Source organism: Phyllostomus discolor, chromosome 12 (genome assembly GCF_004126475.2).
Source record: "Phyllostomus discolor isolate MPI-MPIP mPhyDis1 chromosome 12, mPhyDis1.pri.v3, whole genome shotgun sequence".
NCBI lineage: Eukaryota > Metazoa > Chordata > Mammalia > Chiroptera > Phyllostomidae > Phyllostomus > Phyllostomus discolor.
In genome coordinates, this window is record NC_040914.2 from 4,350,921 (window position 1) to 4,369,469 (window position 18,549).

An 18,549-nucleotide genomic window follows, 5' to 3' on the forward strand; every position below is an offset into this window, starting at 1 on the left:
AAACGGTCCCATGCCTCGGTTTCCTTCTGCAGGTACTTTGCCCCTTGCCATTATGAAAAGTCCAAATGTCTATCAATTGACACTCTGTTCTGCTCTCTGCAAGCATGGACAGGCAGGCACATGACCAAGATCAGCCAATCACCACCTCTCTGAAGCCCTGATTCCAGAGCAGGGAGGGTAGGGGTAGGAAGCAGGGGCAGGAAATGTGGGTGAGGAGTTTGGTGGCTGGTCCTTGGGACTGCCAGTGCCAAGCTGGTGCCCATGGACTGCCTCCAGAATGTCCTCGCCCTGTCCCACAAAGTCCCCTGGTAGTTAGAAAAGGCAGTGGTGCCTGCTGTTGTTAAGAACTGGCTGCATGGGCCAAAACTGATGTTCTACCAGGGAATGTGGCAGGACCCATGCCCAGGGTCTGGCCCCTCAGTCTTCCATTGGGGAAATATAGGGTAGGGATGAAAGGGGTAAGGGAGGGTAGCAAGGACTACACATAGCTTCTTAAGGAAAAATTTTCAAACAGCAACACCTGAGGGAAAGTGTGGGGACAGGTTCCAGGTCTACATAATAACATTTTTAAAATTTTAATGGAAATAGAAGTATTCAATGAATCCACAGCTCACTGATTGGCCAAGATGGGCTCACAGAATATAAAAATAATGAATGCTCATTGTAAAGAAAAAAACAAACAAAGACTGACCACACAAAGAATAACACTTTATTTTGCAAATATTCTTCTGGCTGCTTCAAAAAGATTTACTGTGGTAAAATATGCATAACATGAAATTTATCATTTTATCTATTTTCAGGGGCATTAAGTACATTCACATTGTGCAGTACTGTGCAGCTATTACCACCATCCATCCATCTCCAGAACTCTCTCATCTTCCCAAACGGAAACTCAGATCTCATTGAGTACTAACTCTCCACTCTCCCCTCTCCCAGCCCCTGGCAACCACCATTCCACTTGCTGTTTCTGTGGATTTGACTCCTCCAGGTACCTCACATAAATGGAACCATGCGTTATTTGTCCTTTCGTGACTGGCCAGACTACTTTTTTAAACACATATACAGATTTTCTATTGAAACAGAATCATACTAAGCAAGGTTTGTAATTGTTTTATTTGGCAGTACAATCACAATAAGCCCATATTCGCATATGAAGTTCTGCCCCCTCCTTCTGAGCACCTGCCCCCCCCTCCAGGGACAGCCAGATTTGTCACCTGTCTAGTGCGTCCCTGCTGGTGGGCATGAGGTCATTTCCTGTCTCTGTTCTGAGCAAGCTTCATTCAGTGAATGGCCTCAGTCTTCATCATCACAAAGGATCAGCCAGGTCTTTAAGTTGAGTGCCTGGAGGTCTGGTTTCTGAGCCACAGGGAGCAGTTAAAACACTGCAGCTCATCGCCAGATTGTACCTAGAAGATAGACATAAAAAGTGCTAGGTTTCTCTGCAACTTTGGGGCTTATCAACAGCCTTTATAGAATACGTTCTTACGTGACTGGAGGAAAAATATCTCATTGCTTCAGTCTGCATTTACTTGATTGAACATCTTTTCATGTTTATTGTCTATTTGCTTTTCTTCCTTTGTGAATTGCCTATTCCTAGCTTCTGCAATTTAAGGGAAAAAAGTATTCAGAAATAAAGAGGAATATGTACGACCCTCAGGAAAAAACAAATAAAATTGTGCCTCATTGAGCGTCTCAGAGGGCACATTTGTCAAGAAAAAGAATGTGCTTTGAAATTCCTCCTTTAGCAGCTTTCCAGGATTTTTAAAAAATATGTGAATCATTAGCATCACAGCAGCTGAAACGATCAGCACCAAAAGCTTATAGGTTTCCTTCAAGCTCCTAAATCTCAGACAACAACAACAAAAAAGGAAGTTATCTAGCATTGGAAATATAAATCTACATTTTCTCAGGTAACCAAGGCCAAGTTCAACTTAACATCATTTCTGGCACCTAGTGAATTGCATGCAGACAGGAGGTCACCGAGATCCTTTGTGCAGGTTTTCTTACACTTGAATCCCTATTGTCAGCAAAGAAAATTGTACAAAAAACAAGGACATAATTTTCCCCCTAGAGAATGAGGAACAGATATGTTCATCCCAAACGTACATTCAACTATTTATTTAAATAACATTCTATGCTACTTAGAAAACCAAGAGATAATAATTTTTCTTTAGTTTAAAAAAAATTCTATTAATAGAGGTAAAAATAACTCTAGTTTCCTTAATTTTTTCAGCAAGAGCCAAAGTCTAATTTGGTCCCACCTAAAGTGGGTCCACAATTAAGTCTAGTTATAACAATAATGATGATGACAACAATAATAATAAGAGCTCTTGACTTCAGGTCAAGATGGCAGCATAGGTAAACACAGCACACCTCCTTGCACAACCACATCAAAATTAAAACTAACATATGGAACAATCATCACTCAGAAATTGAGTTGAATGGAAGTCTGCCAACTGCAGAATTAAAGAAACCACATCCATCCAGACTGGTAGGAGGGGCAGAGACATGGAACAGGCTTGTCCCACATCCATGTGAAGTGGATAAAAACTCAGGAGGGATATCTCAGGAGCAAGGAGTCTCAGCCCAACATCGGGTCCCCAAATCCAAGGTTCCAGTGCCAAGAAGATAAGTCCCTATAACTTCTGACTATAAAAACCAGTGGGGATTGAGTCAGTGGAAGAAAATTCTGGAGTCCCAAGAAGTTCCTCTTAAAGAATCTACTCAAAGATTTACTCAGACTCACTCCCTCTGAACTCAGGCACAGGTGTAGCAGCCTGAAAGGCACCAGTTGCATACAGGGAGGAACTGAAGTGTCTGGCATCAAGGCGAGAGCTGGGGGACAGCTTCTCCCAGACAGAAAGGTAGGCAGAAGCCACTGTCCTTCTTCTGAGCCCTCCCCTAAAAAAGCCACAGAGCTGGTAGGTGGGTGCCATGTCTGAGACTCCATCAACAAGGCTAACACCATTTGCCCTACCTTGGAGATCCCCTGAGACTTACCCAACTTACAGGCCCACCCAAATGTTAACTATGAATTTTCAGTTTGAATGGCTGGTCTTGGCTCATGCTTCACAACTTCCTAAATCCTTTCAGACAAGTAGCAGCCAGCCTCAGTGAGCCCCCAGCCCTCGTACCTCTTGCTTAGTGGCCCCAGACCCAGCACTAGCAGCAGCCAGCCTGGATTCACAGCTTAGCTTTGCCTGGGAATCTCCAAGCCCAGCACAAGTAGCAGCCACCTCAGATTGCTTTATAGCAAATGCAGGGTGGCCCCGGGCAGAACACAGGGTGGGGCTGACCTTGGCCTGCACCATCAGACCAGGGAAACCCCAGACCCTGCACAGCCAGTGGACAGCTACAGACCACATCAGAGCAACTCCACCCTGCTCCTGCACAGCTGATCCTCCACAGAGGGTGGAATGTGGAGGATGGTGGTCAGTGGTCACAGCCAGTCCTTGTGAAACCAGAAAAGCCAATGTTTGTGCTGCCTGTCACCTACCAGACCCAACAAGCAGAGACAGGAATTGAATCTTTACAGGCACTTTATTCAGATGGTCGGAGAAAACAGCAAATATGTATCCTACCAGATCATCTTAAATTCCATTTTAAAATGGCCCATTTTATAAGGAGAACAAAGTGTAGGTAAGGGGTTTGGAATTCAGGGAAAAGTTAAGTGGATTAAAAAAACTGCAGCATTCTCATCCTGGGTGGTGACCTTTAGCTGTGTCCTGGGCAGTGGTCATCTCACTCTGGACTACAATGGCTCAAATACCATCTTGAATTGCTTGCAGTCCTCCTGACACACAAAAGTGAAACTGCTTATGGTCTCCTGGAATCAAGGTGGGTCATACCTTCAGTCCCTGGAACAACAGCTTTTACATGCATTGATTACTAAGTTTATTAGCTATCACTTAAACCAAAATTTTCCAACTTTCCAGTCCCCTATCATGTGCAGTTGACTGGCCTGGGTAAATCACTCCCATTTACCTGCCAACATCAATCAAGGCTTAACTACAAGAGAAGGGTACATCTCAAGTCCACATGAAGAGTGCACCTCAAATACCCAGCTTGGGTGATAAAGGAGGCTATGCCACTGGACCCTACAGGGCATCTACTACACTAGGCCACATTACCAAGACACAGAGTCAAAGCAGCTCTACCTAATATATAAAAACAAACACAAGGAGGCTGCCAAAACAAAGAGACAAAGAAACATGGTCAAAATGAAAGAACAAATCCAAACTCTAGGAAAAGAACAAAGCAAAATGGAAATAAGCAATCTATTAGATGCAGAGTTCAAAACACTGGTTATAAGGATACTCAAGGAATTTAGTGAGGACCTCAAAACCATAACAAATATCCAATCAGAAACAAAGGATACACTAACTGAAATAAAGAATAACTTACAAAGGAACAACAGTAAAGTGGAAGAATCTGAGAATCAAATCAATGATTTGGAACATAAGGAAACAAAAATCAACCAATCAGAACAAGAAGAAGAAAAAAAGAACACAAATAAATGAAGGTAGTATAAGCAGTCTCTGGGACAACTGAAAGTGTTCCAATATTCACATCATAGGAGTGCCAGAAGAAGAGAAAGAGCAAGAAACTGGAAATCTATTTGAAAAAATAATGAAAGACAACTTCACTAATTTGGTGAAGGAAATAGACAAGCAAATTCAGGAAACACAGAGTCCCAAACAAGACGAGTGAAAAGAGGCCCACCCTAAGACACATCATAATTAAAATGCCAAAGGTTAATGATAAAGAGAGAATCTTTAAAGCAGCAAGAGAAAAACAGTTAGTTACCTATAGGGGAGTTCCCATAAGACTGTCAGCTGATTTCTCAAAAGAAACTTTGTAGGCTGGAGGGGGTTGGCAAGAAATATTCAAAGACATGGAAAGCAGGGACCTAGAGTCAAGACTGCTCCACCCAGCAAAGCTATCATTTAGAATCAAAGTGCAGATAAAGGGCTTTCCAGATAAGAACAAACTAAAGGAGTTCATCATCACCAAACCACTATTATATAAAATGTAAGAGATTTATTTTTTTAAAGATCAAAGCTATGAACAATAAAATGGCAATAAATACACATCTATCAACAATTGAATCTAAAAAACAAACTAAGCAAACAAGAACAGAGGCAGAATCATGGATATGAAGAGCATGGATATTTTGATGGTTGCCAGATGGAGGGAGGTGTGGGGGAATGGGTGAAGAGGCGAGGGGATTAAGAAATACAAATAGGTAATTACAGAATAGCCAAGGGGATGTAAAGTACAGTATAGGAAATGGAGTAGCCAAAGAACTTACATGCATGACCCATGGACATGAACAATGGTGTGAGGATAGCCTGAGGAAGTAAGGGTCGCTGGGTGGAGGAGGACAAAAGGGTAAAATTTGAGACAACTGTAATAGCATAATCAATAAAATATAATTTAAAAAAGAAAAACAAAAAAGTGAAATAAATCAATAAAGATTAAAATAATAGTAATAATAATAATAATAGCTCTCAAGAACATTTTAACACCTTCAAGGTAACTAGTTTGGGTTTTTTTTGTTCCTTGGGAGACGAAAATCCCAAATCTTTATCTCAATTGTCATTGTCACTCTTTGATGTATCTTAGCCCAAAAGTCAGGTGATCTTCAGGCTAAGTGTCCCCCCTTACAACATCCCAGTCCAGGTGGTCCTTTGAGTGCCCTCTCCAGGCAAGACCCTCCCTGCAGTAAGTCAGGGTGGATTTACCTCACTTTATGAAAGATCAAACTGAGGAGCTGCGTGGCTTGGCTTCACCACAGTGGCTCACCACTTACACTAAGGAGGAGGAAGCCAGCTGAGAGAAAGCGACGGTGATATGGGAAAACTCTCCTCTCTAGAAGAAAACAAATTGCCAAGGAGACGCATTTGAGCATTAGAACACTCTCTACTGCAAGTAATAGAAACCTGACTCAAATTTTCCTAAAAGAATGTGGCCTGGGATGTGTCCCAGAGCTCAGGACAGGAATGCACAGGGAAATTTGGGAACAAATCTTGTGGTTCAAATCTCTCTCCCAGTCTCTTTCCCTGTGCCTAATCTATTATATTCCCCCAGGTTCTTCTGTTTCCTGCAACCACATGGCAGAAAACATGGCTGTTTCACCACCCACAACACCTGAATCTGCCCATTATAGGAAAGCCACTCAGGTTCCAAATTCTGTAAAAGGTCTCTGATTGGCCCAGGTGAGCCAGGCACTCTTCTGTGTAGGCCATCCTGGGTCAGGTGTCCAGTAGTGGCCGAAGACTAGAGTGTCTGGTGTTGAAGCCCTGGGAATTGACACCAAGCAGTTGCCATTCTCTGATATTCCTATAGTGTGTCCTACAACTTGCCATGAACTTCTGAATTAAAAGGTTTGGGTATGCACATAAGTTTTCAATTCACTTGGGTAAATATCTAGGAGCTGGATTGTTGAGTTGTTTAGCTTTATAGCAAGTTACCAAAGCCCACTCAAGAAGAAACAGATAAATAAAGTGAGCAGTACTAGATGGATCAGAGAAGGAATACGTAATGAAAGCCTTCCAACAAAGAAAGTTTCATGCCCAGATGGTTTCACTGGTGAATTCTACCAAACAATAAAGGAAGAAATCTTATCAATTCTACACAACCTTTTTAGGAAAATAAAACAGGAGAGGTACTTCCCAATTCACTATCTGAGGACAGATTTATCCTGATACCAAACCCAGAGAAAGGCTTTACAAGAAAAGAAAACTACAGACCAATATACCACATGAACATTGATATGAAATTCCTCAACAAATAATTAGCAGATTTGACCCAGCAATATATTAAAATGATAATAAATCACAACCAAATGGAGTTTATCCCAGGGACGCAAGGCTGGTTCAACATTGCAAAATCAGTTTGTGTAATTTGTCAAAAAATTGTAGCTCTGTACACCATACAGAGTAAATTTTACTGTATGAAAATATTTAGAAATTGCCCCTAATGTCACGGAATTGAGATGGAATGCACCATGTGACAAGTGAATGTTTGCAAATGGGTGGATCACCCACACTGAAACCGATGAAGAAGAAAGGAGCAAAGACAATATTTTGACTAGATATTGTACAACTAAAGAAAAAAGCTGTAGAGAAACACTCTGGTTGACAAATATGTTCCTCAAACAGACACAGGCTATGAATTCTGAAACGATACCACATGCAGAGTTGAACAAATAAATAAATGTATCAGAAATCATGAGAGAGACAGGTTTTTCACTGACTGAGAAAGAAAAAGCAAGGAGGTATGTTAGAACAAATACTATGGTGCTGGACTGGAGTCAGAAATGTCAGTATGATCTCCTTTTTTAAAGCATGTACATGGACATACAGAAATACAGATATGTGCATATGCATGTTTAGACTACATACCTAAAATTCCCCAACTCTGCTGAGAGGGCCTAGAAGCAGTGACACCCCAGTAGCAATAAGCACACCCAGTACCCAGAACTTGATTTCTAAATACTGCTCTCTAATATAAGGAACCAGGACCCTTGGGGAAGAATGATTCTAGGGCTGCAATCTGTGCAATACACAGATGATCTGGCAGAGTCAGAAAATAATAAAGTTCTTTAAAAAAAAAACCTGTATGGTATTCTCCCCCAAAACTCGATAACACCGTCTAATTAACTATGAAAAAACATCAGAAAAATCTAAATTGAAGGACATACCACAAAACACCTGACGAGTCCTCTTCAAAAGTGTCCCAGTCATAAAAGGCAAAGTCATGAAGACTGAGGAAGTGTCACCTACTGAGGAGACTAAGGAGATATGAAGACGGCAACACGGGATTCCAGACTGGGTCCTGGAATCAAAAATGAACACTAGTGAAAAACCATGAAAATCTGAAAAGTCTGTAGTTTAGTTAATCATATGGCACCAATGTTCATTTCTTGCAATAAATAGACCATGATACATATCTTGATATTAGGGATGTTGAGTAAAGAGTATATAGGAACACTCAATGCTATTTTTGCAGTAAGTCTGAAATTAGTTCAAAATTTAAAAAAAATTCAAACCACAAATAGAAACCATTACACACTTATTGGAATGGCTAAAATAACAACACTGCAGGTACCAAGGGCTGGTTGAAGTAGCAGAGCAACATGAATTCTCATACAATGCTTGTGGAAATAAAAAATGGTCTAGGTGCCCTGAGCGGCATGGCCTAGGGGGATTCCCAGACAAAGCTCACGCCTGGGTTGCAGGCCAGGTCCCCAGTGGGGGGAGTGTGTGAGGTAGCTGATCGCTGTTTCTCTTGCACACCAATGTTTCTCTCCCTCTCTTTTACCCTTCCTTCCCTTATGTCTAAAAATAAATAAGCAATATCTTAAAAAAATAGAAATGCATTTTTTAAAAATGGCATGGGCATTGTGGAAACCAGTGTGCAGTTTCTTATAAAGGTCAACATACATTTCTCCAACAATCCAACAATCCCACTCATAAGTGTTTGCCTTACAGCAGCGATTTTTCAACCTCATGACACACATAAACTAATTACTAAACTTCTGTGGCACTCCAAAAAATATACTTTTTGCTGACGTGACAAAAATAGGTATACTTTTGATACATTCACACAAGATGGCTATCAATGTATTGGCTGTTTTCATGTTGTTATTTAATGATGAACGGGAAAAGGAGTCAGTGCCCCTGACTAGTCAGGTAGTGTATGTTTTTAAATTTCTTGTGGTACACCAGTTGAAAACCACTGCCCCAGGGAAATTAAAACTTATGTTCACACACATCTGTATTTGAATCTTTATAGCAATTTTATTCATAATGGACAAAAACTAGTGTCAATGAGTGGCCAGTGGCACCAAATCAACACCAATAAGAATCCCCAGTTTGGGGTGTTGTGAAGAAGAAAACTTTATTCAGGGCAAAACAGCTCAACTGTGATACAGCACGGCTGCAGAACCACCCCCTCTCTAGCCTGGCCTCTCTCTGGCTAGATAGGGCTACTCCTCCTTGGTCTGCTCTGCTCCGTGCCACTCTGCTTTGTGCTCAGCCAGGGAGATGAGTCTTCAGTCTTACATGAAAAGGGAGAGTGGGCTCCTCCAAGCCAAAGGGGAGCTGGCTTTTATGGACAGAAGTCTCCACCCCTGGTTCTTGATGGGTCCATCCTCATCCAAATGAGACCACCAAATCCTCAGTTTGATTGTTTAAAATGCACTGCCTTGATTGGTCAGAATAGAGTCGTTCCAATTGACTGGAGCTATGCAGCTCTGACTGGATGGGGAAAGCCTCAATCCTATTGGTTGAAATAGGATTCTGGGAAACTTTTATACAGGCTGCCTCAGAAGACAGCAGCACACGCTGGCAGACAGTTTAGGACAGAGGCCTCTCCAGGAAGTGCAGCCTGTGTGGCAGGACACTGTGCCGAAATGACTGCCAGGCTCTTGCTTTTTATTTGAGCCCAGTTATCCACAAGGAGCCATTCTTAGTAGGTCTTTTTCTTCTTTCAGAGTCCACACTAGAAATAACCCAACTGTCCTTCAATAAGATAAACTCTGGTACATGGAAACAATGAAATACTACTTGGCAGAAAACAAGGAACAAACTGTTGATACATACAACAATGTGGATGAATCTCAACATGGATGAAAGGAACCAGACTTACAAAGCTCCATACTGTATGATTCCATTTATATGATACTCTCTAACAGGCAAATGTTAGGGCAAGCCAGTAGACCAGAGGCTGGGATCGTGGACTGGTTAACTACCTAGGAGTAAACCAGAAAGGATATTTTAGGGGTGATGAAACTGTTCTTTACCATGATTGTTGTGGTAGTGGCATGACTTTATACATTTGTCCAAGCTAAAAACTATACATCAAAAACAGTGTTTTATTATATGTAAATTACCTTTAAATTTTAGGATTTAGTCCAGTATATATAAAGCCAAAGCCCTCTTGACACCTCATTCTGGTCTCCTCCCCACCTTTCCAGAAGTAAACACTAAAATAAATTTAATATGTGCCTTTCTGACCCTACAGAAAATTTGTTTAACATGCCTATATGTGTACCCATAGAAAATACACCATTCAACTTTGGTCTTGGGTTTTTTGTTTTGTTTTGCTGTTTGAGAGAGCTGGGGAAAGGAGGGAAAAAGAGAGGAAGAGAAACATTAGGTGTTGAACCAGTGACCCCTTGCTTTGTGGGACAATGACCAACCAACTGAGCCACACCGGTCAGGGCAGTCTTGGAGGTTTTTTTAAGCATAACACTATCCCATTGCATGTATCTTTCTCCCGATGTTTTTTGCTTTGTTTTGCTTTTCTGCTCAGCAATGAAGGCACTTTTCATGGGTCCCCTAGAGGGTCTTTTGAGTCATTCAGGAACACATGCTGATGTGTCACCAGGACCACAAGGGGACACTGTGGGCTTTGCCAACCCAGCCTTCTTTCCCTCGGTCCTGGTTGTCTTTGGGCCCTCTGCTCAGCCCAGGTGGTGAGTGGAGCAGATTGGCAACCATATCCCCACCCTGCAGGCCCAGGGACCTGCCTGTGACCCAGACCTGAGCCAACCATTGCACATTTTATATTCCTTCCCCTGATCTCAGAGATTACATCCAGGAAAAGCTTGAGACCCAACTCTGGCTTACAAACTCAGCCCAAGATTTCAAAGCAATGGGAAACTCTACCCCGAGTGGGTGAAGCAATGGGGTGTCAGTCTGGGGCCACTAGCAGACAATGCCTCTCCTGCCTGAAATGGAAGTAGCCCGAAAGGAAGCAGAGCCAAGAGATGGAGAATGAGTAGGTCCATAAGGTATTGCCAGACACCCTGGAGCCACCCCACCCAGAAGCCAGTGCCATCTTTGGACTTCCCAGGAAGCAGCTAATAGAGTGTGCACATTTCTTCTCAACTAGCCCAGATGACCCTTTATCTGGAACCCCTTACACTGGAATTGAACAGGAGGTAGAAATGTGGGGTGATGAAGCAGCCCCCAAATCGAGGCCTGGCCCTTCAATGAGGACACAGGCAATGGGCAAGAAGTGTTAGAACTCTTCTTGCCTGGAACTGAAGGTGGGCAGGCTGGGGTGAAGATCCAGACTGCTGTCAACATGACTTTGATTGTTATAACATTTTTAATGAGATTAACTTTCATTTAGTGAAATGACCAGATCTTAAGTGTACAATTAAATGAGTTTTTTTATTTTTAAAAGATTTTATTTATTTATTTTTAGAGAGGGAAGGGAGGGAGATAGAGATAGAGGCAGAGAGATAGAGAGAAACATCAATGTGCGGTTGCTGGGGGTTATGGCCTGCAACCCAGGAATGTACCCTGGCTGGGAATCGAACCTGGGACACTTTGGTTCCCAGCCCGCGCTCAATCCACTGAGCTACGCCAGCCAGGTTAAATGAGTTTTTAAAAAAAACATACCCACATCCTTACCAAAATAAAGAGCATTTCCATCACCCCCAAAAGTTCTTTTGTGACCCTTCTCAGTCAGTCCCTCAACCACATAGGCAACTACTGATCTGCTCTCTATAGATTAACTGGCATTTTCTTAACATTCATATAAATGGAATCATAACCTCTCTACTGCACAATGTACAAATTTATCTACATTGGTATAAGAATCAGAAGTCCATTCCTGCACTTCCAGCCAAGATGGAGGTGTAAGTAGATACACTTTGCATCCTCATACAACCAAAAGAAAGACAACAACCAATTTAAACACAAAAACAACCAGAACTGCCAGAAAATAGAACTGTATAGAAGTCCAACAACCAACAAGTTGAAGAAGAAACATTCATCCAGACTGGTAGGAGAGACAGAGATGAGTAGCCAGAGCAGAAAGGACACACAACAAAGTAGCAGCTGCCGGACCAGGTGGGTGAGACCTTGGCTGGCAGACCAGGTGGTCCCACATTCAATGTGGATAAACTGGGAGGAACAAATGGGGAGTGAGACAGACCACACAACCCAGGATCCCAGTGTGGGGAATAAAGCTTCAAAACATCTGGCTGTAAAAATCTGTGGGGGTTGCAACAGTGGATAAACTCCCAGTCTCACAGGAGAGTTCACTGGAAGGACCCACAGGGACCAAGAACATACACAAAGTCACCCACCTGGGAATCAGCACCAGAAAGACTCAATTAGCTTGTGGGTAGCAGGGGAAATGACTGAAAGCTGGCCAAGAGCTGAGCAATTGGCATTGTTCCCTCTCTGACCCCTCCCCCACATACAGCAGCCACTTGGGTTGTCCCATCCTGGAGAACACCTAAGCCTCCGCCCTTTACAATGTAACAGGTGTGCCAAGACAAAGAAATACCACCCAAATGAAAGAACAGATCAAAGTTCCAGAAAAAGAACTAAGCAACGGGGAAATAGCCAACCCATCAGATGCAGAGTTCAAAACACTGGTAATCAGGATGCTCACAAAAATTATTGAGTATGCATATCAAATAAAGGAAGAAGTGAAGGCTATATAAAATGAAATAAAGAAAAATATACAGGGAACCAACAGTAAAAGGAAGGAAACTGGGACTCAAATCAATGGAGCAGAAGGAAGAAATAAACATTCAACCAGAACAGAATGAAGAAACAAGAATTCAAAAAACTCAGGAGGAGAGGCTTAGGAACCTCTGGGACATTTTTAAACACTCCAACATCTGAATCATAGAGGTCCCAGAGGAGAAGAGAAAGAGCAAGAAGTTGAAATCTTATCTGAAAAAATAATGAAGAAGAACTTCCCCAATCTGGAAAAGGAAATAGGCTTCCAGGAAGTCCAGGAAGCTCAGAGAGTCCCAAAGAAGTTGGACCCAAGGAAGCACACACCAAGGCACATCATAACTACATTATCCAAGATGAAAGGTAAGAAGAGAATCTTAAAAGCAGCAAGAGAAAAAGAGACAGTTACCTACAAAGGAGTTTCCATAAGACTATCAGCTGATTTTTCAAGAGACCTTGCAGGCAAGAAGGGGCTGGAAAGAAGTATTCCAAGTCATGAAAGGCAAGGACCTACATAGAAAATTACTCTATCCAGCAAAGCTATCATTTAGAATGGAAGGGCAGATAAAGTGCTTCTCAGATAAGGTCAAGTTAAAGGAGTTGATCATCACCAAGCCCTTATTATATGAAATGTGAAAGGGGCTTCTATAAGAAAAAGAAGATCAAAACTATGAACAGTAAAATGACAACAAACTCACAACTATGAACAACTGAACCACAAAAACAAAAACAAACTAAGCAAACAACTAGAACAGGAACAGAATCATAGAAATGGAGATCAAATGGAGGGTTATCAGTGGGCAGGGGAAGGGGGAGAACTGGGGAGAAGGTACAGGGAATAAGAAGCATAATTGGTAGGTACAAAATTGACAGGGGGATGTTGGGAATAGTACAGGAAATGTAGAAGCCAAAGAACTTATATGTATGACACATGAACATTAACTAAGGCAGGGGGAATGCTGGAGGGAGGATGGTACAAGGTGGAGGGGGTAAAAGGGAGAAAAAAATGGGACAACTGTAGTAGCATAATCAATAAAATACATATTTTCTAAATTAATAGGAAAATTGTCCCATTCACCATACCTTGCAAGAAACATGCAAGACCTAGATTAAGAACACTGCAAACTGATCAAAGGACTTAAAAGACAGTATAACTAAATAAAAAGATGAAAGACTCCCACAAAGTCAAAAGGCAAATGAAAGACCGAGAGATAATATTGACTACATCTATAAAAGGCAACGGATTCTTATCTAATATAAATTCCACCTACAAATCTGTAAGAAAAACAAACAACACAACTGAAATACTGAGCAAAGGACATAAACAGGCAATTCACAGAAGACATGCAAATGTCCAATAAGCATCTGAAAGGATCCCCAACTCCACTTTGTAAGCAAGGAAAATATGGATTAAAATAACAATGAGATACTGTCCCTGATATTGACAGGCTCCAGTTCTAGCAGGGTATGAAGGAATGGGTACTCCAGAAAAGCTCAAGCAGGGGGAAATCAGTGTGGCTTGTACATACTACACTCAGAAATCCTCTCTCAACTTTGTCTTTGAAAAACTCACATGCACATAGGCCCTGGCCCAGTAGTTCAGTTGGTTAGTGTCATCCCAATATACCAACGTTGTGGGTTTGATCCCAGATCAAGGCACATACAAGAATCAACCAACAAATGCATAAAGAAATCAAACAAGAAGTCAATGTTTCTTTCTATTTCTCTCTCCCTCCTCCTCCCTAAAATCAATTAAAAACAAAAAACAAAAAAACTCCAGCACAAAAAACCTGTATGTGAGGGAAGTGCCATCCCAGCTTTGTCTATTGTGGTGACATTCAGAAAAAACAAAAACAAAAAAAACCCACACCACTCCAATGTCCACCAGCAAGAGAGGGGTCTTCTGATTCATGCAACAGCCACACGGCCAAGCCAGGATGCCTGGAAAGTGGTAAATGAGGACATAATGAAACCAAGAGCACCATCTGGAAAGACTTTCAAGAATAACATGTTAATCATTTATGTTAAAAACACATGTAGACTGCCGGCCAAGATGGAGGCGTAGGTAGACAAACTGTGCCTCCTCATACAACCAAAATAAGGACAACAAAAATTTAGAAACAAAAAAACAACCAGTACTGACAGAAAATTGAACTGTATGGAAGTCTGACAACCAAGAAGTTAAAGTAGACACATTCATCCAGACCGGTAGGAGGGGTGGAGTTGGGTGGCAGGGCGGAGAGGAGTCAAAAAAAAAAAAAAAAGCAGCAGCTGGTGGACCCAGGGAGGCAGCAGATTGTGCAGGGGCACAGTGCACAATGCGGCTGGCAGGCCAGGTGGTCCCACAATTGCAAGCGGATAAACAAGGCAAAACTGGGGAGTGAAACAGACCACACAACACAGGGTATCAGCATGGGGAAATAAAGCCTCAAAACACCAATTGAAAATACCTGTGTGGGTTGAGGTGCTGGGAGAGACCCCCAGCCTCACAGGAGAGTTCATTGGAGAGACCCACAGGGTCCTAGAAAGTACACAAACCCACCTACACGGGAATCAGCACCAGAAGGGCCCAGTTTGCTTGGGGGAAGTGGCAGAAGGGACTGAAAGCCGGCAGAGAGTGGAGCAAGCGCCATTGTTCCCTCTCAGACCCCTGCCCCACATACAGCATCACAACACAGTGACTGGGTTGCCCCATCCTGGTGACACCTAAGGCTCTGACCCTCACTACATAACAGGCGCGTCAAGACAAAAAAAATGGCCCAAATGAAAGAACAGATCAAAGCTCCAGAACAAATACAACTAAGTGACGAAAAGCTAGCCAACCTACCAGATACACAGTTCTCAGCACTAGTGATCGGGATGCTCACAGAATTTGGTTGCAAATTAGATGAAAAAATGAAGGCAACACTAAGTGAAATAAAGGAAAATGTACAAGGAACCAATAGTGATGGGAAGGAAACTGGGAATCAAATCAATGGAGTGGACCAGAAGGAAGAAAGAAACAACCAAACAGAAAAGAAGGAAGAAACAAAAATTCAAAAAAAATGAGGAGACGCTTAGGAACCTCCAGGACATCTTTAAACAGTCCAACATCCAAATCATAGGGGTGCAGAAGGAGAAGAGGAAGACCAAGAAACTGAAAACTTATTTGAACAAATAATGAAAGAGAACTTCCTCATTCTGGCAAAAGAAATAGACTTCCAGGAAGTCCAGGAAGCTCAGAGAGTCCCAAAGAAGTTGGACCCAAGGAGGAACACACCAAGACACATCATAATTACATTACCCAAAATTAAAATGAAGAAGAGAATCCTAGAAGCAGCAAGAGATAAGGAGACAGTTACCTACAAAGGAGTTTCCATGAGACTGTTAGCTGGTTTCTCAAAAGAGACTTTACAGGCAAGAGGGGGCTGGAAAGAAGTATTCCAAGTCATGAAAGGCAAGGACCTACATCCCAGATTGCTCTATCCAGCAAAGGTTTTATTTAGAATGGGAGGACAGATAAAGTGCTTCTCAGATAAGGTCAAGTTAAAGGAGTTCATCATCACCCAGCCCTTATTATATGAAATGTTAGAGGGACTTACCTAAGAAAAAGAAGATTTAAAAATGTATAGTAAAATGACAGCAAACTCACAATTATTACCAACCACACCTAAAACAAAAACAAAACAAACTAAGCAGACAACTAGAATAGGAACAGAACCACAGAAATGGAGATCACATGGAGGATTAGCAACAGGGGAGTGGGAGGGGGAGAGAAGGGGAAAAGGTACATAGAACAAGTAGCATAGATGGTAGGTAGAAAATAGACAGGGGGAGGGTATGAATAGTATGGGAAATGGAGAAAATAAAGAACTTATTAGTATGACACACGGACATGAACTAAAGGTGGGGAATGTGGGTGGGAGGGGGTGTACAGGTTGGAGGGGAGTGAAGGGGGAAAATGGGACAACTGTAATAGCATAATCAATAAAATATATTCAAAAAAACATATGGACATGATAATTATCCCAGTAATACCAAGCTGACTTAACATCTGAAAATGAATTAACATAATACACTATATCAGTAGAAAAAAATAAAAACCACATAATTATTTTAACAAGCAAATAAAAGCATTTGAAAAAATTCAACCCAGTCAACCAATTAGGAATCAAAGGGACTTCCTATTCAAAATTCATCGAGCTGATAAAAGGCATCTATGAAAAATCCACAGCTAACATCATCATTTCATAAAGTATGAAGTATGAAAGACTGGATGCCCCTAAGATCAGGAAAAAACCAAAAATGTTGTGCTCACCACTTCTATTTATTATTGTACTGGAGGTTCTAGTCAAAGCAACTAGGCATGAAAATGATATAAGAGACACTCAGAATGAAAAAAGAAAAGTAAAAGTATTCACAAAACACAGAATTTGCATATAGAAAACCCAAGAAAATAGAAGATCTCTAAGGAATTCACTAAAAACCTATTAGAACTAATAAACGAGTCCAGCAAGGTTGTAGGATTTAAGATTAAAATACAAAATCAACTGTATTTCTATACATTTGCAATAAACAGTCTGAAAATCTAATTAAGAAAGTAATTCCATTTACAATAATTATCAAACAGAAGAAAATACTGAGGGATAAATTTAACAAAAAATATGCAAAACATACTCTGAGAACTAAGAAAAAAAATTTTTTGAACAAAATTAAACCTCTCCCCTTGGCCACCAATAAGCAAATGCTCAAAAAGTTCATTTAGGGTTTTTTTTCTGTAAAATAAAAGACACATTTTTTTAATTTTCACTCATAATTGTATTGATTGGGATATTTTATGTCAGCTACCTCTCACATGGTAGAAGCTGGTTGTTAATTAACATCTCCATTTGATTGCTATCAACTTCAACTGGTCTACCCAACTGTGTGGATGGTCCAGCACCAAACTTCTCACAAAACCACTTTGACCCATTGTATCAGTCACAGCACCTTCTCCATACACCGCATATTTTTTTTGAGTTTCAGTTGCTTTTTACCTTTCTTGGAATAATAAAGCATAATATGCCAAAAATGTTGCATATTTTCTTCCATCTTCAATATTAAAATGGCTACACAAAAATTCACCAAATTCGATGAGTTTTTTTAATGCACGCTGATAGGGAGCTGTCACAATACAATCTAACAAAATTGTTTCAGATGAAGTTAAACAACTAAGTGCTACTAGAGCCATCACACAGACAAAACAAAAAAAAAAAAACCTTTTTGGCCTACCCAATACCTCAGGTTAGCAGTAAAGATGTGCCAGAAAACTACTGCCCCACAAGGACTCAAGCCCTGATACCAATAAACTCATCTCTGATGTTCCTATCAGATCTGCAACAGGCTGTTCTTTGTAATGTCAATAAAAACAACCAAGCTGCAAAGGTAAAGAAATAGACCCCCAAACAAAAGTTAAAAAACAGATAATAAACCCACACCCATGGAAGAAACAAAGAGAAGAGCTGCTTCTGGGGCAGGTGAATTTGACTATTGGGAGTACAGACTGATCCATAACTGCAATTTCTGCAGCTCACTGAAACTGTCCAATTGCGACTGACACGAATTTTGAGTTTCACATCAACATTCCTGGTAACTTTTTAAAAAAATTTCCAATGCCTCACCGCGCCCCAGAGACTTCGCTGCAATTGCTCTGGGTCAGGCACCGCCCCCGCCCCTTCATATTTTTACCCAGCCGGAACCTTAGGGCGCAGCCGCACACTGGCCCTCTGGAGAAGCTGGCTCCAAACTTAGCGTACTGCTAGATCCGTTCCCTCCCAAGAGTTTTCATACTTTGATCAGCCTTGGGGACACGTTGACCGAATTCAATCCTCCCCTATTGCAGCCGCCCCGTGACTTTGGGCCTCATTTGATCTCTCTATGCCCCGGTCTTCCATCTGTGAAATGGTGGCAGCGACTGCAAGGATAAGAGAGCAGAAAGTTCGACTTGAGAGAGGCTCCAGGCGCGGGGTCCAGCCTGCCGCTGCCAAACTCCGGCTCCCCTGCCCTAGGGCAGCCTCGGAGAATATCAGCTCCACCCTAG

At 41.6% G+C, this 18,549-nt stretch overlaps 1 long non-coding RNA gene across 1 annotated transcript; it reads right to left on the reverse strand.

Moving 5' to 3' along the window:
* Nucleotides 1–1,084: 1,084 nt before the first annotated feature.
* LOC118497548 lies at nucleotides 1,085–18,508 on the reverse strand. Its single transcript, XR_004900073.1, has 2 exons — nucleotides 18,300–18,508; nucleotides 1,085–1,406 (listed from the first exon to the last, which is right to left on the reverse strand). It is a non-coding gene; the product is annotated as an uncharacterized LOC118497548 (long non-coding RNA).
* Nucleotides 18,509–18,549: the final 41 nt, after the last annotated feature.